Source organism: Sus scrofa, chromosome 7, assembly GCF_054392235.1.
Source record: "Sus scrofa isolate SSC_HxYL_T2T_F1_AM1 chromosome 7, Sscrofa_HxYL_maternal_Yorkshire_Landrace_v2.0, whole genome shotgun sequence".
In the NCBI taxonomy this organism is placed as follows: domain Eukaryota; kingdom Metazoa; phylum Chordata; class Mammalia; order Artiodactyla; family Suidae; genus Sus; species Sus scrofa.
The window spans coordinates 20,179,275-20,199,197 of NC_139389.1; the positions used below are offsets into that span (position 1 = coordinate 20,179,275).

Below are 19,923 nucleotides of genomic sequence, written 5' to 3' on the forward strand. Positions count from 1 at the left end.
CCTATTTTAAGACAAATGAAACATTAATGTAAATTGTTCCAAATTTTCTAAGAGGTCTACATTTCTTTAAATAGAGGAGGTACAAACTCTTAAATAGCAGTGTATATTGTGCAATTTAGTACCTTTATTTTCTTTTTAGGGCCATAGCCATGGCCATATAGAAGTTCCCAGGCTAGGGGTGGAATCGGAGCTACAGCTGCCAGCCACAGCCACAGCCACAGCCACAGCCAGCTACAGCTGCCAGCCACAGCCACAGCCACAGCCACAACCACGGCAACTTGGGATCCGAGCCCTGTCTGCAACCTACACCATAGCTCACAGCAACACCAGATCCTTAACCCACTGAGCGAGGCCAGGGATCGAACCCACATCCTCATGGATACTAGTCGAATTCGTTTCCTCTGCACCGCAACAGGAACTTCCTCAGCAGCTTTTTAAGCTATGATTTTATAACCATCTTTTGAATTTGAAGTCAGAGAGTTTGGAATTTCTACTTTTGTTCAATTCAGCAAGCCATTGTCAAGATGTAGCTGGTGAAGATGTTGAGCCTTATGAGATGGAGGGATGGAACCCAAAGGGACTTGTTTTGTGGCTACAGTGACTTCTAATCGAAGTGAAGCAGCTATACATATGGAAGGTGATGACTTGGTAATTACAGTTAGAATATTTTTAGTATAAGAATAAGGCTTTGGGAGAACAACATAAGCAAATAGTCATTGTATGACCTGGAGAGTAAGCACCCGTTATGACTATGGGCTTCTGTAACTAGTAGGTATAATGACTTCTTGGCTTCTGGCTAAGAGTTGTCAGAGGACCCTGTGATTTTGGATATTTTTTTGGATGAATGAAAAGGAAATAAGGGGAAAGGTGGGGGTGGGGGTGGGCTTGACAGAGGGGCAGGTGGGAGCAAATCTAGGTGTGTGGGGCTCCAGACCTTAGGAATCATTTTGCGATTGTAGCATCACACCTAGCATGTGTCTGCAGGTGTTGAGAAACAGTCTCGATATCCACAGCCTGTTACATGTTGGGCTGGCATTGTTCTCCAGAACTCCAGGAGCACTCAGGCTAGAAAGTGTAAAAAGGCCAGTGCTCCTTCTGGTGACAACTGCCGTAGTTGAAATATCTGTGATAGGAATTGAAGCTTGAAGAGTCGAAGTTCTGTGATAGGAATGAAGCTTCCTGTTATATTATTACTGCAGGTTGCCAAGGGATTTAGCTGGACAATGGCATTATTCTTTTTTCAGCGTTAGATGTGGGTTTCTCCCTTTACTTCTGTCAAGCTTTGCCTCGAATGGAGGGAACAATTAGCCGAAGGGGAATTCAGCTTCCATTCCTTATTCCTGGGGCTCTCCTCCCTCTACAGCTGGGGAAATCCAGGTGACCATGCCTGCAGCTTCAGCTTTCCTCAGCCGTTGCCAAGTGCCTGGAATTGTGCCATGCACTGTGCTCCTCTCATCCCTGATAATGTGCCAACAAGAGGAAGAACCTTCATTCTTTCTATGCCATTGGCTGCGGACTGATGTTTGGGTTTCCCAGAATTCATAGGTTGAAGCCCTAATCGCAATATGATGTTATTTGGAGGTGGAGCCTTTGGAAAATGATTATGTAAGGATGGTGGAGCCTTCTTGATGGGAATAGAATCCTTAGAAGAAGAGATCAGAAAGCTGGCTCTTTCCTCTCTCTGCTGCGGGGGGTGGGGGGAGATACAGCAAGAAGGCACCCATCTGCAAACCAAAAGGAGGGCCCTTATCAAGAACTAAATTGGCTGGTACTTTCAGCTTGGACTTCTCAGCCTCTGGGACGGTGAGAAATACACATGGGTTTCAGCCACTCAGTTCAGGGTATTTGTCCCAAGCACACTGAGAAAGGGTCTTTGGGCAACTCTAAAGGAATCTGTCCATCAGCCTTTCATTAAATGTTAAAAAAAAAATTATGGTGCTGTCATATATATATGTGTGTATACATGCACACCAGTCTTTTTTAGGGCCATACCCACAGCATATGGAGGTTCCCAGGTTAGGGGTTGAATGGGAGTTATAGCCGTTGGCCTACACCACAGCCACAGCGACACCAGATCCAAGCCACATCTGTGACCCCCACCACAACTCACAGCAATGCTGGATCCTTAGCCCACTGAGCGAGGCCAGGCTTTGAACCTGAATCCTCATGGGTACTAGTCGGGTTCGTTACCGCTGAGCCATGGCAGGAACTCATATATATATATATTATAACCTCGAGTTATCATTAAGTCAAGTGTTAAAAAGATGTTAGCTGCTTAAGTGAGATTGGAAGTAATGGGTCACTTAGAGTCTAAAATGGAGTAATTGCTGGAGTTGAATATCGGTGCTTTTTTATTCTAGACACTCTGACACATGAATACCAGTGCTGGGAATTCTTGAGTCAGCATGTGAAAAGCAAAAGGCAGGGAGTTCAGTGTCTGCCCAGTGATCAGAGCCAATTAAGCAGGGAAAGGCAAGCTAATGCGCGTATGGGCAGCAGCAATGAAGCTTCCGTCTGCCTTGTTCTCTGGATGGAGGACTCACGGTAATTACGAGCGGTATGCAGTATCAGCAGAATGCAGGTTAGGAATTAAGAATCAGCAACAGACATCTGGTTTTCTGCACAGGACAGTTTCCTCTATGAGGCTACCCAGTGGTGTTGTGTTGTATGCTAGGGAGCCTCCACTTAGTTGTTAAAGAAATGATTGGCTTGTAATTGATAAGATTTTTCTGGTGGTCATTGCCTAGTTTAAAAAAAAAGAGTTTAAAATATTGCAAAAGTAGAGTACTGCAATAATAATTATATATAATATAATATATAATTATAATGATGATTTCTTAGATATGCTGTCATTTTTTTTCTTAAAAATAGATCTTGTGATTATGATTAGGCTCCCTACCCTTTCGCATTTGCTGTTTTTTTGGTTTGTTTTGGCCACACCTGCACCATGTGGAAGTTCCCAGGCCAGGGATCAAATCTGGGCCACACCGTTGACCCAAGCTGCTGCAGTGACACCACCAGATCCTTAACCCCCTTCACCACAAGAGAACCTCTCCCTACATTTGCTATTTTGAGGTCTCATTTTTCCAGTGCTATAATGATTTTTTTTTTTTTTTTTTTTTTTTTAAGGGCTGCACCCATGGCATATGGAGGTTCCCAGGCTAGAGATTGAGTCAGAGCTGTATCCACTGGCCTATACCACAGCCACAGCAACGCCAGATTTGAGCCACATCTGCGACCTTCACCACAGCTCATGGCAACGCTGGATCCTTAACCCACTGAGAGGGGCCGGGGATCAAACCAGCATCCTCATGGATACTGGTCGGATTCGTTTCCGCTGAGCCATGACGGAAACTCCTCTGTAATGACCGATATTACTAATATGTGTTAGTAATTTGTCTCCAAGCTCCTCCTAAAGCTCTGGAGTTATGCCTGTGATAAACCTTTTCTGGGAGTTTTTCTAGACTCTTTACATTTCTTAAAGAAACAACCTAGATGACGCTTTAGAAGGTCAAAATTTTTGGCTTTCATGATTTGTATGTTTTCAAACACGTGAAAGAGCTTTTAGGGTCAGTTGTATAATTTGAAATAAACAAGCCTAAAATAAATCTGATGGTGTTCATATAAGAGATATTACTCTCAGAGGTAGCTGTTTGTACTCTGCAGAAAACCTTTTATTTCAGTAATCTGCACTAATGACTCACTATTATTCTTGAATATTTCACTAATGTCTTCATATTAGGGGTAGGTGGCTGGTGCTATTACTGGCCGATAACAGGACGTGGCCCTTCATAAGTCATCTTTGTGGGAGACCTTTGACAAATACACCGCCACACTTGAATGTAGATTCTAGCTCTGGATATGAAAAGATGAAGGACCACTGGGCTGATTATCCTGGAATGGCAGAAGGAGGACAACCTGCAGAGGCAATAGCTGGCAGGAGCCGTAAATTAATCTTCTAATGTTGGGTCTCAGAATTTCATCTCCCTTCCTCCTCACACAGCTGCCTATATGGTATTGAGATCTTACTCAAGATGATGGGTTGAATGAAGTTCTGGAATTTTTACTCTCTTCTGCTATAGTTTTCAGGAATCATTAGAGCTTGGCTATTGAGTAGCCACTAGCCCTGTGTGGCAGTTTAAATGTAATAAATTACAATGAGAATTAAGAATTGTATTTTAGGAGTTCCCGTCGTGGCACAGTGGTTAACGAATCCGACTAGGAACCATGAGGTTGCGGGTTCCATCCCTGGCCTTGCTCAGTGGGTTAAGGATCTGGCATTGCTGTGAGCTGTGTTGTAGGTCGCAGACGCGGCTCGAATCCTGCGCTGCTGTGGCTCTGGTGTAGGCCGGTGGCTACAGCTCCGATTCGACCCCTAGCCTGGGAACCTCCATGTGCCGCAGGAGCGGCCCAAGAAATGGCAAAAAGACAAAAAAAAAAAAAAAAAAGAATTGTATTTTAATTAAAAATTCCTCTGTCACACTAGCCATATTGGGGAAGGCTCCAAAAGGAGCATGTGGCTAAGTGGCTACCATATTGAATCCCATTCTAAGTTCTTTTGGGCACTGATATCAATGGAGATGCAACAGCATGCCCCAGGTTACACAGCTAGTTAGTGAAGGATCAGGAGTTTGGACTCGTGAGCAGTTAAAAAAAAAAAATGTTGCCTTTCACTTTTGGGCATCATAACTTCAACTAAAACATTTGTCCCTAGGGTATTGCATCCTTCTTCCAGAGTCTGTGTGAGAGACTCAGTAAGAGTTAAGAGAATGGTTCTTACTGTGTAATTCTAGTTTTAAAAATATTTGTGACTCACTCAGGGGTGTGTGTTTTTGCGTGTGTGTGCACGCGCGTGCGTGTGCCTTGTGTGCAGTGGTGGTTTGCCACTTACGCCATGTATTGCTAATCCTGGTCCATGGGATGCCCCCATGGGGCATCAGAGTTGGATAAGACTTTTGAAGGTATCTGTTTTAAACTTGCACAATTCTTGACAAGGGTGTTGGTGGGGAGGGAACTTCTTAGAAGGGTTCTTTCCACAACCTTTAATTGATTGTGGTGTTGTTTCTGAATACCAAACCTAAAATGTTCCTTCCTGTAATTCCTACACACTGGTCCTATCTGGTGCATAGAAAAAAGTTTACTCCCTCTGATATGCACCTTTGTCAATATCTGAAGAATGTTTTCCTGGCGTCCCTATGTCTTTTTTCCTCTATGCTAAGTAGACCTACTTCCAGCAGCTCTGCTTTCTGTGACTTGTTTTGCAAACCTCTCACTCTCCTGCGTGCTTTCATCTGGACTACCTCCACCGAACGGCTCAGATCTGTATGATGGACAGTTTCCCCTTTCATTTGAATATATCTCATGGTGATTGTGAAAATCACAAGTGTCTCTTGAGGGAAGAAAAGGACTACTTTATCCACATGTAAGAAATATAGGAAATTAGATTTTTTGGATAAGAAGTAATAGAGTTGTCTGTAATAAATATGTCTTACTTCTATAATCAGAAAGTATTACACAATTTTAATAAAAGGTTGCTCTTTCCAGTCACTACATCAGGTAGAGTTTGGATGTAGTAAATGCAACAAAAACGAATGTTCTCCTCCTCCCACCTTCCCATCCTCCTCTATTTCCTTCCTCCACCCCACTCCTTCCCCAGTCTTTAGGTGCCTGCTGTGAGTCAGGATCTGTGACACTGGGAGACAATGATGAAGAAGAGAGAGGTTTCTTCCACGGAGGGAACATTAATTGGTAGAATTACGGGCAGCAGGAGGGATGCAGAAGAGCATGCTTTAACTCTTTGTGATGTCACTTATCAACCATATGATCCCCAGCAGGTCTCTCTGTCTGTTCTTGCCTTTGAATTTCTGAAATGGGCATGATCCTTAGTGTAGCTTCCTTCTAGGATTCTTGACTTAAAATGGCAGAGCACAGGAGGTGAGACTCCTCCAAAGATCATGGCCATGATTATTGTGCTGTCATTCTTGTTGTTGATGAATAAGACTTCTTTGGGGTGAGGGTAGGGTGACTGATCTGCCATGCTAATTTCCCTTTTTTTTTTCCCCCACATATTTCTTCCCTTACCCAGTTCTTATCATGAGAATTTCCAAACATACAGAAAATTTGAAAGACTGTCACAGTGAACACCCATGTACCACCACATCGTTTCTACATTTACATTTTACTGCCCATTGCCCTGTCATTATCCAGTGTTAATGAACTTGTATTCACAGAACATGATACATGGTAGTTATTTTCTCTGGGAACTGGCGCCTTTCCCATCCTGGTTTTGTCCTTCTTTCCGACGGTGGTAATGATGGTTACGATGATGACATGGTATTTGGCAGAAAGTACTACATGATTAACTCATTTAATCTTCACGATGCTGGTAGACAATGGCTATAATTAATCTCCATTTTATAGAAGAGGAAACGGAGGCACAGAGAGATGAGATGATGTGTCCCGAATCCCATAACTAGGAAGCGGCAAAGTCAGAAATCTGGTAATCATTCTGGTTAGGCTAGGTTTAAAACATTTTTTTAATTTGTAGGATTCATGGGGAAAAAAAATTGAGATACCATTTATAATTATGAACAATAACCTCTGCATTTATGTTAAGCTGCTAGTTTGTGGCAGCTGTTGTGCCAAGAGGTTGGGGTTCTGCGGGTGATGAAGTCCCGATCTCCTCCCAAGCCAGCCTAACAGACAAAGCCACCGTGAGTTCTTGGAAGAATCAATGCTTTAATATAAATGACTTTACTGGAGTGGTTAGAAATAAAGGGTTTCAGGAGTTCCCGTTGTTCTCAGTGGTTAACGAATCTGACGAGGAACCATGAGGTTGTGGGTTCGATCCCTGGCCTTGCTCAGCAGGTTAAGGATCCGGCATTGCCGTGAGCTGTGGTGTAGGTTGCAGATTTGGCTTGGATCCTGCATTGCTGTGGCTGTGGTGTAGGCCAGCGTCTGCAGCTGCTATTGGATCTTGATCCCTAGCCTGGGAACCTCCATAAGCCGTGGGAAGCAGCCCTAGAAAAGGAAAACAGACTAAAAAGAAAAGAAAAGAAATACAAGCTTTCAGTAAAGCAAAGCTATGTATCTAATTTTACTTCAGAGAAACCCTTACACACGGAAACAGTTGCTTTTGGGGAGTATGTGTGACACGATAAATGATTCCAGCAAGTAAACATTACCTATTTACAGATTGATTTTCTTTTGCCTTAGTGGAGAAAAATAATTTGGGGGAAATGTATCCAGGGGTTATTTTCTCTAACCATAAAGCAAATTCTGATTAATGGTATGGTAAAGTGTGTCTAATTACACTTCCCAAGGCATCTTATCACTGAAAAAATATTGTTCCTTCGATTTTTTTTTCCCTTTTATCTTTTCCAGCATTTTTTGCTTCATTGTATCAGCGCATCACAAAAAGTGCAGATTAAAACTTCAGCAGGGCCAGGAGCCTACTCTAGGCAGCTTCCATCAATGTGACAATGTGGGTACGTTTCTGTGCTTTGCTGCCCCCAAGCCCATTGCCTTAGGAATATGCACTGTTGTGGCAGGGATGGGGTGAAGAGCTTGTTAGGGAGGTTGTACAGGAGGCAGAAACAAGGGGCCCCCATGACATGGTTCATCAGCCTTGCTTGAACGACAGAGCAAAGAATATTCATACCTCAAGGACACAAGCATCTTCTGTGCTGAATGTGTAGCACTACTGCCAGTTTAGAAACTTCCTACTCCAAGTCCATTGGCTTCTTGGGGTGGGATAGGCTTTGTAAATTAAAAAAAAAAAATCCAAGTTCAACTCTTTCCAGTTGACCCTCCTTGCGGCCATTCCTTGATCGGTATCTCTGAATAAGATCGATCACTCAAATGATCATTGTACAGCTATACATGTAATAAATTCATTGAGTAATTAAAAAAAAAAAGAATACTGAAGAATGCCTCTTTTAGTAGAGAATGACAGGTAAGGGGGTTTCATCTTCATTTATCTAACCTGTTAATAAAAAATGTATTTTGATTTACATGTAAGAGAATGATTTAGAAGCTCTTGGGCGATCACCCATATGTTGTTTACTTTTTTGAATCAGTCCGGGGCCTGAGCCTTGCTTATTAGCATTTCTCTAAAGTGGCTGTCACAGATGATAATTGTATCGAGAGGATGGAGGAAATAGGGCAATTGCACTTGTGGTCCTGTTGAGGTGAGATGTGTGCGAGAGGAAGGTAGTTGCCAGCAGGGTGATGATGCTGCGGTGCTGACTCTTCTCCTGGGTGGCTACCTTGATCATGGGGGGGGGGGGGTCCTTGTGACTTCCGTATGTCACAGATTCTAAATCCCATTCCGGGTCTCCCCCTTCTCTGGGAGTCTTTCCTGCACTGTGGTTATTTCTTGACTGAGAAGGGTAACCCTCAGGCTTTTATTTGAAACTTCGTCGCCTTCAGGGCATGCAGACTCCTGGTGCAAAAGCTGAGCAGATTTATTCTGACAGCACTGCCTGGAGGGCTTGTTCCATTCCTTTCGAGGAAAAATTAAAATTGCTCTGTTTTCTTTCTTTCTTTCTTTCTTTTGGAAGATTGTCTATTTCAGAAAAGCCCCAGCATTATAAACAACTTCATGGAAGGATCAGAACATTTTGGAAATGTTTTGAAAAGTCCTCACTTGGTCACAGAACTATAGCACTGGAAGAAATTGGTCTTCTTTCCAGCCACCCACAACCTTGCTTCCTGGAGCCTGGGGGCAAAGGCGTTCCAGAACAATCAGTTAAATATCATCTCTTGGTCTTTAGGTGGTTTCACTAACTCAGAGTAACTTAGTCTGGATTTTGTGTCAACAGGAAACTAAAGGAAGTTCCTCCTTAACTTAACAATATAGAACGACAGTACCCTTGGGTCATGGTCACTGTCCGGGAAGCTCAGGAAATGAGTTCAGTGAGGCTAGGTGGCTCGCCCAACAAGGAATAGAGCTCATTAGTGGCTGAGTTGACATCAAGGCTCTTACCATCTGATTGCTGGTCCGGCCTTTTCTTCGCTTCCGGAGCCATTTGCTCGAAGCTCTCCTGTCTCTAGCTGATGAACACTTTTCCTCTAAATAGCCAGCCCAGGAGAGAGGCTTCATGGATGAGACCACCATTCAGCAAAGGCTTTGTGGGGGAAGTGTGTTCTCAAGATAAAGATGATTAAGGCCTGGTCCTGCCCTCAAGGAGCAAAGGGTTTGCAGGCCTGTCTTCAAGTTCTTTCTAGCCCAGTGAGTCTAGGTTCTGTTCTCAAAAACATTGTTATTTTTCACATCGCCACCAAAACAAGTGCCTGCTGGCAAAGCGGTCATAACAAGTGGGTTGCCAGGTTGTACGTGTGGTGTCTGCGGGGGGATGCAGGCTTCCTGGTCCCAGCTCGTGTCAAGGGCATCGTCAAGTTGATGGTTGCAGTAGAAATCCGGATGGTTTGGGGAAGTGGCAGCACATAGACCTTGGGGGTGGGGGGCAAGCTCTCAACAGGAGGGGGAACATTCAGAGTGTGGTCTGGGGTAGATGACGAGTCTAAAGTGGCAGGGGGTAAGTGACGAAAGTTGCAGCTACAGCTGCCAACAAAGAAAGGGGCCTTTTTGCATGCACTTCTACCGCTGGGTATCTGAGGGGCACTGGTCTGGTCATCACAGTGTCCTGCCGGGGGACCATTTTTAGACACCCTGGGGTCCTCTCTCAGGTGCTGCTGATCCAGGTAAAGGATGGTGTGTTGTCTGGCTTATTTGTAGAGGACTGGGGATGGGCCATCTTTTCTTTTCCATCTGATGCCTTCTTAGGCCTTCCCTCACTCTGCTGGAGTTTTCCTGGAGAATCCATGAAATTCAAAATCTTACCTTTTAGGCAGATACACTTGCTTAAAACATATGCGCAAATTTGAAATAAACTGGGGTGTATTTCTTCGCATAGCTGGAGGGTGGGTAGGAGGAGAGATGTACACACCTTTTCCTGGATTATCATTTAATATCGGTGCTGTCATTGAGTGCAAATTAGGATGTCTTAAGAGCATTGGGGGGAAAAGAATTCATCTTCTAAGCAATCAGAAAAAGGAGTCCCATCTCTGAATATCAGGCTACTGCAAGAGAGGCATGGCTGGAGGAAGAACTGTTTACAAATTAAAGAACAAGACAATTAGAATATTTTTCTGATGTGGCTGGAACTTTGTGTCTCTAATAGTGAGACCCAGTGATTCTGGTGACTAGGACCTATTCATCTAAGAACTTTTAACAAGGATAATTCATTCGTTTGTGCTCAAAATCCGAGGTCCCAACATGTGTCTTTAATGACCCAGCAGCAAAGGAACCTCTTTAGTTACAAACACACACACATAGAGAAACTGGCACGTATATTGAAATAACTTGTATTCCTTGAATTCTCCACGAGTCATAAGAGTGTCAGTAGCGTCCTTAATTTGGGTTAATCCTCTTCTTATTGCGAAGTTCTTACCGTGAGAGTCTGGAGCATCTTTTAATTACCAACTAGCCTGCTATTTAGCGGAAAGAGGCTGGTTTTTGAAGGCTTGATGTTTTTGAGGCTTCTTTATGGGATGGTCGCATGTGGAGGATACTCATTTGCTGTCTTCAGGTTATGTGTTGGGAGATGGAGAGCAGGCAGTTGCCTTCTCTCCGCCAGACACCATGTCTGTGAAGTGTGACACGAACAAGCTCTTCGAGGTGCAGGGAAATTGTCACCTGACACGAGAAGTCTCTGGGTAAATTGGGTGACCCACGGTTCAAGCCCCACGACTTGGTTTGGGGGAGTTACGATGAGCAGTGACAGTGAGGGGCTCCCCTCCGGGGCTGCTGGGAACCTGGGTCTAGAAACTGATGGAGGTGAGTTCAGGTTCTAATGTCTTTCAGTGTCGTGGGAGCTTAGGTTTCCTCGTCTATGACATGAAGATTATGGAACTTTCTGTATAATGTTAAATCCAGCAAGATGAGGGCCCATTCCTGGTTTGCAGCAGACTTCAAAAAGCTCTGCCTTCCCCCCTCCCTTTCTGACAGTTCTTAGGAGGAAGAGTAGTTGTAAAGTGTTGTGTAGGGAGGAGGCATATCTTTGGATGTGCATCTGAAGGATACCTTTTGATAGTGATCTGAGCGGTCCAGAATGTCAGGCCAAGTGTTTGCAGCTAGAAAAAGCCCGAGTTCCCCAGTTGAGCAGTTATAACGCAATGGCAGGGGCTGCCCAGCCACTGAGACCATGGTTCAGGTACATCTGCAAACAAGGGATTCCGAGCTTCCTGTCTTCTCGCTCTGCTGGAACGTAGAGGTAAACCTGCCTGTGCGCTAGAGAAGCCGTGGTCTCCTTGACCAGGGATGCCGATGGGAGACCTGAATGGCTGCCTTCTCTTGGGGATGGATGTGAGTTTGGGGACTGGGTGTGAGTAAGGTTTCTGAAGATGGTTGCAAATTGGCAAGTTTTGTAAAAATGGCAGAGGTACTGAAACCAGAAATCAAACTAGCCCCTGAACGTTCAGAAAATATGACAGGCTGAGTTCTAATGAGTGGAAAAGAAAAGTCCTGTTAATTTATTAAATTTGAAATGAACATTAGTGTATAGAGATGGTTTGGATGGAATCTTTTCTGTGTTGGTCTTTCATATAATCGTAGAGAACCTGTAAACCAAATTAGGCCAGGAGGAAATTTTATTTCCAATTTCAATTGATGTATTGGTGTGTTAATGGGAATTTAAAAGTAGTTTAGCATGGCCCTTCAGAGACCTACTGTTTCTGTTTGAACCGTGGCTGCCATTGTTACTATCCTTAGACAGCTAATATTTATTGAATTGTTTTTGATGGGTAGGCTCTGTGCCGAAAAGCTTTTGCATACATCCTTTCATTTAATTTTTATAGCCCTCATAGGAAGTGAATACTCTATTGTATCCATTCACAGTTGAGGATGTGAGGTGTAGGGAGACTAGATAATTTGCCCAAAACCCAGGTGCTAAGCAGGAGAGTGGGCTTGGGCACATCTGTCTTGAGAAGCACTGTGGCATTTGTCTGGAATTGGGTCTGTAGGGATTGTCCGACATGCCGAAGTCACGTGGTATGTATGTCTCTGCAGCTCCCATGTCTGTCCTTCTTTTCCTCTCTGTCTTTACTTCTTTGCCTTAAAATCACCTACGTGTAAATCGTGCTGATTTAGCACATCTATGGTAGACTCACTTGGCATTTTCAGTGAAAAACCTAAAGCCTGTGAGGTCAAGGCCACAGTGTTGGGTTCTCCCTGAGCCCATCCTGATTGTGTTTGGTTCCCTCTGTGTTAGACCAACACGCATCCTTCTGGAAGCTTTTCCTTCCTGCACGTCTTTGGAAGAATTGGAAGAAGCTCCTTGCCATGCAGGTTTCTCAGGAAATCAAAAGGACATTTTGAGTGTTAAGATGGAATCTTGACTTATCCTAAAAATGCTTTCCACAGATTATGTCCCTGCCTCTGGCTGTGCCTAATGGTATTGGCCAACCTTTTTTTTTTTTTTTTTTTTTTTTTTTTTTAAATCCTCCCCAGGATTAAGAAGGGGGAATTTTTTGAACTCATCTTTTGAAGTGCCTTAAAAACTTGTAATTTGGGGAATTCAAAAAAAAGTCACTGAAGAAGGAAATGTGTTTTTTCTCTGACAGTGGGCTATCACGGTGATAGGCAAGTGAGGCCACACAGCTGGCAACCTTCTGGGCAGGAAATGCGTAGCCTTAGTTCACTTCAGCATTTAAAACACCATCACCACCAGCATCTTCATTGGCATCTGGAAACATGCATCAAGTCCCTGCTTCTGTATAGCATTTTGTGTTATCAACTAAGGTGGGGGGGGGGATTTTTGAATTTGCTCAGATTGCATTTGAAAAGACCAAGCTGACCAAAGCATCCTAAGGAGGCCTTTCTAAATTCCAAGAAACATATACTCCAAGATTTGTGATAAAGGACATTCTAATTTTATGCATTTCCTGGATGTTGAATAGTACTCTTCATATTCATGCTTATTTTTTTGGTCTTTTTTTTTTTTTGGTCTTTTTATGGCTGCTCCTGTGGCATATGGAAGTTCCCAGGCTAGGGGTCCAATCGGAACTGTAGCGTCTGGCCTATGCCGTAGCCATAGCAACACAAGATCTGAGCCGTGTTTGCCACTTATACCACAGCTCCCTGCAAAGCCGGATCCTTAACCCACTGAGCAAAGCCAGGGATTGAACCTGTGTCCTCATGGTTGCTAGTCTGATTTGTTTCCACTAAGCTTATTTCATGGGCAGTAACACGTACTTGAAAAATTTTGAGTTATATATATATTATGTTATATATGTTGTATATATTTATAATATAACATTGATTATCCTCTAATCCTATTGGAGTCAAAAGTCAGGATAGTTGACTTCTTTTAACTGCTTATGGTCGACACAGCACCACATCAGTTATATGTGACATAGGAACTCAGGCTTGCTTGCTTGTAAAATGAATATAAATCATGTTCTTCTGCAAACATCACAGTGTCCCTGGGATTTAATATTCCCATTCTCAAAATGAAGGAATTTAACTGACTAGTTCTAAGGTCAGCTCTAAACTGATTGAGTTGCCCTGTTAATCTCTTAGGTCATGCAATTTAGTGATATAACTGGGGTTGGCCCGAGTGTTTCAAAAGCTAGATTAATGAAAGCTCCTTTTCCAGCTGTCGGGTTAGGAGATTATTCAAGAATGTTGTCCTGTCATTTGGATCTGGTTTGCTGACGAATAAGCCAGCATCATTACCTGGAGGCCACCTTACTCATGGAGCCTCAGCCTGAATGCTGCTTTCTCTTCACCAGCATCCTGCCTCAGGTGCATTGTTGGGACACATGGAAGGTCCAAGACACAGGGCACAAAGGACAGACACTGACACCAATCCTGTTCATCCAAGTAGCAGTTCTCGTCTCTGCTCGCTTGTGTTTGCAACTGAGCTTCTTTCCCCCTCATTTTCCACTGATTTCCCTTGTTACCTCTTCCTGATTTTTGCTCTTTTCCAACAAAACTATAGATTTACACTGTGCAATGGGCTGCCTTGAATCTTCTTCTGCCTTGATTTTCTCAGGTGAAAAATGGTGATTCTAATATCAGCCCTTGCATTCACTTTGGGATGAGAAATGAGATAACTGATGCCCATAAGATGCTTGGAATTTAGAGCAGGAGGGAAGTTCAGTTATAATAAGAACCTTCTATCTTTCTTTACTTCTATGCGACATTTGAAATGTTAGCATTGAATACGTGTCAGGGAGGGAAATCTCATTTTGAATGTCATTGATAGAATGATGGCCAAGAAGATATTAGAGGTGCAGGCAAAAACTAAGAAAATGTGTTGAAAAATGATTAAAGGCAAGCCATTTACTGTTTCTTTTCAGATAGGAGAATTAGATGGTGACTGTAGGGCATAATAAAAAATAAGAATGTATACTTTAAGATCTTAGAATTCTATTTTGTATATATCCTTTTAATTCAGTCTCAAAAGTATAATGTTTCGCTCTGCGGTGGGCTGTATGGTTCAAAGGGTAGCTACTAGCCACAAGTAGCTATTTTAATTAAAATTAATTAGAATTAAAATTTTAATTACATTCGTCACATTTTAAGTGCTTAATAGCCTCATGTGGCTACTATACTGGAGAGTCCAAATATAGAACATTTCTAGAAGGTTCTATGAAGCAACACTACTCTGGAGGAACTGAAAAAGGGCAAAAAGAAAATCCCCTTCCTCCTCCTCCCCTCAGCTTCCCCCAAGTTGCTTTTTAGAACTCAGAATTTTTGACTTTATATTATTAAATTTTAAATAGAAATTATTAAAAGAAGCAAAAGGTATCTGGGCAGGAAAGCACCACTCATTCCAAAGCATCATTTGTTTCTCTACCGAGAACACGCAGGCTTTTCAGAATAACACTTGGAAAAGCCTGGAACCAAAATTCTTTGCTGACAAGTTGCGCTTCTTCCACAGTTATTTTCTAACTTAAAGTCACATCTCACCTAGCCCAGTCCAGTAGTCACTTAATCATGTACCAACTTCAGTTGTTATGTAATTATTTCATGGGCACAAACCAAACTGTTGCCTTTAGCAGAATAACCAGTACACATTCCAGATTCACTCCGCCCACAAACCCACTTGGGCTCTTATCATCAAAGGTTAACCAGGATCTGGCCACGTCTCACCACTCCCACTGACCACTGTGGTCCCACCCATCACTGTCTCTCTTGCAAATTATTCCACTTGCCTCCTGACTGTGTTCCCTGCTTTCCCTCTTGTCCTCCCACCCACTTCAAAGAGATCGTTTTAAATGTCAGGTCACATCACTCCTGTGCTCAAAACCTGCCGGTGGCTTCCCCTTTTATTCCAAGTAAAACCTCAAGTGTGGACAGTGGCCTGTCGGCCCTCACCGATCTTGCAGCTCTCTGACCCCTGCCTCCCCTCCTCAAGTCACCGTGAACACTTCTTTATCCTTCGGTTACCACAGGCATGTTCTTGCCCCAGGAATATGCTGTTTGCATCTGCCGTTTCCTGGACAAGTTCCTGGACCAAGATGTTCATATGGCTCATACCTTCATTTCTGTTAGATCTCTTCCAGCATCAGCTCCTAATGAGGTCTCACCAAACTATTTAAAAATGTCAGCTACCCACCACCCTTCTCCCCAACCCCATACAGCAATCACTTACCCTTCCCTACTGTGTTTTTCTCCATAACACTTATCACCATCTGATGTACCTTATTTTTACTTATTTGTGTATAGTCTGCCTCCTCAACAGACTATAAGCTGCTTGAAGGCAGGGCTTTATGTCTTTTTATCCTTACTCTCTATCCTCTGTTCCTACAAGGTCAACACTCCATAGTAATCGAACGAATGAATGACTTAAATATTTAATGATAATTATCATAAATAATAGAAGTGAATAGGATAGGTGCATTTAAAAAGAGAATTTACACTTTTTTGGAACCAAAGAGTGCTAATCCAAAATGAAATTCACTTTAGCAAGAGGTAGAGAAACACAAAGCCATCTTCTGATATAATCCTGCATCCTCTCTGAGATTCATTCCCCTGGGTGCAGCTCTGATTTCTGCTGGCTCTGCAAGGGGCCGCCACTCCTCTTTTTTCCTACTCTTGAGGGGCCACACAGAAACTTTGGACCAGGGCTCCAGGGGTTGTATATGGACAAGTTCAAAAAGGAACGTGAGGCTCCAGTCTGGGCTGATCCTTCTGCAGACCAGTCAGTCCTTTGCTGTCCTGCCACTCAAGGCAGAAGAGGGATGGTCTGGGTTGTGGAGCTGGGCTGCACTAGTTTGTGCGTGTGTTCTGGGAGCAGGGGCCATGGGCGAAGGGGCCAACCGTAGTTTGCCTCCTTAGAAGGAGAGGTGATCAGTTTTAGAAATAGGAATCATGAAAGAGAGAGGCAGAAAGTTCCTCTCTGGCCCTAGGAAGTGGTTGATGTCAGACTGGGGCATCCGGCCTCTTTCTGGCATAGCTAAGGAGAGGCAAAGCTCGGGAGTGGTCGGGAGCAAAGAAATAAATAAAAAAAATAAAGGCGTCACTTACAGTTTGGTGGTTCCCACTGAGGCAGGGAGGAGGCACAGCCGTGCAGAGAGCCAGTTGCTAATTTCTTCAGTAAAGGTCGGAGCAGCAGCAGCAGTGTTTGTGCTTAATGGATGTCAACTTCTCACTTCCTCCCATTGTGCAAAGGCTGGGCTTGGCTTAGGAAGCTCTGCCCTGAACTTTCGCTTTATCTTGAAACTTTGAGCCATTTGGCACAACACTCAGGTGGGGTTCTTTGAACCAGATGAGTGATGTTTCTATGTTCCCTGAGCAAAAACACTTTTGCACATAGCAAATCTCATGTATCTGAAGCTTCAAGAAAGAAAAACATGCTCTTTTTTTTTAAAAAAAAAAAAATAGTTTTCCTTTCTTCTGCATATCCTTTCATTATGCCCTGATTTTTAAGGATAAATTTCCTTCTTTTTAAATGGTCTATTAATAGTCACTAAAATAACATGATATTTTTCTATCCTTTCTGTGGAGTCTGTCCCATCAATACCCTGACCCACCCTTTGTGAATTGTGTAGTTTTGTGGATTTAACTCTGTTGGTCTCTAGGCACAATCAAGGGCAAAACCAAGGTCTGGAGAGCCATAGGACACCTGAAGTCATTTATTAGAGTGGATTTTGCTTTGCCTGCCACCACTGCGTTAGAAATGACATCCCCAGACTATGCAGAAGACTAGAGTCTTTCTGTAGTGAATTAAGTGAGTAAAGAAGTTCTTTGAACACAGTAGGCAAAAGGCAGAGATGGCAGCTTTTGGCGTTTCTACACCTTTCCTCTGCTAGGCTTGTCTTTTCCTTGTTTTATTTCTCTTTGTGTTGGCAGGTGAGTTGGGGATTAGCTAGTCGATGTGTTTGAAGTGGGTTGAGGTGAGCTGCACACAGCAGAATTTTCAGGTACTTCCTGAATAGGTTATGACTGTTAAATAGGGAGGATGTGTCAATTATAAGGTAGGCGTCAGGAATGAACGGGCAGAACTGAATTTCTGTAATTGGATCCACAGACTGTTGCGACTTTTTGACCTCCTGAAATCTTGAGTTTTGACAGCTGGAAGGCGGGAGAGGAGGAGCACTACGTTTTGACTAAGACAGATACGGTCCCTGCTCCTGGGCCCCTTACAGTGTGGTGGGGCTGGTGGATATCAAAATAGCATTCCCCCAGCACTTGTTGGTATTACTAAGCAAGTGTACAAATGCTATGAGAAAATGTGATCATGGGCCCTGCTCGACTCTGGACTTTTTAGGGAAGTTCTTTAAGTTGGGATCTGAAGGATGAGTAGGTGTGAATCAGGTGGAGATACAGAAAGGCGGGGAGGAAGAGCCGTTAGAGCAGAGGAGGGGTGGGAGTCCTGCCTTTGGGAAGACCAACAGAAGGCCAGTGTGGCTAGAAGTAGGCAGGGGGGTGGAGTGGGAAGAGGGAGTAAAATGAGGCTGCCGGTGGAGGCAGGGACCAGTGTAGTCATGCCGAGCCGCTAAAGAGCTGAAGCAGAGAAGTGATGTGATAATGTTTGGGTTTTTAGAAGATTGCATCAAGATCCTCCATCAGGAGTTTCTGCTGTGGCCCAGTGGGATTGGTAGCATCTCTGAAGCATGGGATGCAGGTTTGATCCCTGGCCTGGCACAGTGGGTTAAGGCTCCTGCGTTCCTGCAGCTGTGACAGCTGTGTTACTGTAGGTTGCAACTTCGACTGGGATCAGATCCCTGGCCCATGAACTCCACCATGTGCTGCTGCCCCCGGGCAGCAAGAAAGGAAAAGAAAGGAAGGAATCCTCTATCGGCGGTTGATTTGGTGAGGCCAGATCTATGGAGAAGCTATTACCAGGGGTACAGGGCAAGGTAATGGTGGCTTGGTATAGAGTCATTGCTCTGGAGCTGGAGAGAAGCGAATGGATTTAAGAGATGTTTAGATTGCGTTGAACTTGGTGAATGGCTGAGACAGACATTGACAATGGCCCGGATTTCTGGCTTGAAAAACCATATAGATGGCCCTGCTCATTAGGGAGCTCAAACTCTAGGAGGAGGAGCAGATTCTGGAAGAAAGATCACAAATTTGGTGGAAACCATGCCAAGTTTAAGGCTCAGAGAGACATCCAAGTGGTGTTGATAGACCTGATGATCCAAGAGAGATCAGGTTGCCACATGAACTTGGGAGTCCTCTGAGATACAATGAAGTCACGAGGGGGAATGGAAGGTAGCAGGAAGTGGGGGGCGGGAAATGGATGTGACCAGGGCAGTGGGAGGGAAACCTGTGGAAAGGAGAATTCCACGCAAGGAGGGCTGTGCCAGTGCCAAGGGGAGATCTGTCTAGTTCAGCTGTGAAATCTGATGCAAGCTGTGCCCAGGGCCGAGGAGAAAGCTCATTGGGAAATGCTGAAAACTCTACACGGGACTTAGCCACCAAGAGGTGATTGGGATCTCAGTGCTGGGGGACAGAAGCCAATTTTGCACAGTGGAGTGGATGTGAGGCAGAAAAATGACGACATCAAGAGCAGCTCCCTTTTTGAGAAGTTGGGCTCAGGGGAAGGGGGGAGTTAGATGGAGCTAGAAGAGGGGTACGGAAGCCAGGATGCAAATCTAGCTCTTGGTATCTCTGTATGGGACATTGAGATGCGGAAGGGAAGTCATGGTGAAGTCACTTAAAGTTCCGGCCACGGTGGGCGGGATATAATCCAGAGTCCAGGCCAGGGGGTGGGCATTCAGCTCCAGTGCTTCAGAGAGGAGGGCAGGACAGATGTGGCTGCAGGGACAGGCAGATGTGGAGGGCTGAAGGGGGGGGATGGGACGGTCAACGATACCAGGCTGAAGAATTCTGTGTGTTCCGAGGAGCAGGATGAAGTCGTCTTTCCAGATGAAGGAAGCAGCATCTGTGTGTGGGTCACATCTCTTCTCCAGCTGTGCTTGGCAGCTGCCAGTGCAAGCCTGGGCTAGGCAGATTTGTGGGTTCATCCAGGGTTGAGGTTTGGGTCTGTAGGCATCATGAAAGGACATGGAACACACAGGCTGAAGGTATTAACCAGGGAGGGATGATTTCATTGGGGTTTCAGTGGGAGGAAAATGGGTTGGAAGGATGCAGAACGGTCAGTGACCTGCAGCTTCAGAGGACAAGAAGCAGAATGGCGGGCACAGCTGTGCAGAGGAAAAGCTGCAAGTGCTTCGCTAACTGTAACACATATATAAATCACCCGGGGACCTTCTTAAACTGCAAATTTTGACGCGGTAGGTTTGGGAGTGGGGCCCCAGATTCCGAATCTCCTAAGTGATGCCAGCCCCTCTGGATCACACTGAAGGAGACATAGAAGGTTGTGGTCAAGGAGTGAGATGGGTGAGTTAGACACACTAGAGGTGGTGCAGTTTTAAGTGACGTGGCCCAGGGAATGACAAAGGGGA

General features: G+C 44.3%; 1 protein-coding gene and 1 long non-coding RNA gene across 26 annotated transcripts in view; one reads left to right on the plus strand and one right to left on the minus strand.

Moving 5' to 3' along the window:
• Window positions 1-16,671, minus strand: part of LOC102166094 (uncharacterized) — a 154,249-nt gene extending 137,578 nt beyond the window's left edge. Inside the window, 1 exon segment of the long non-coding RNA NR_201403.1 lies at window positions 16,538-16,671. This is a non-coding gene — a long non-coding RNA (uncharacterized LOC102166094).
• CARMIL1 (capping protein regulator and myosin 1 linker 1) overlaps window positions 1-19,923 on the plus strand; it is a 317,278-nt gene that overhangs the window by 98,327 nt on the left and 199,028 nt on the right. The gene's annotated exons all lie outside the window — the stretch shown is intronic.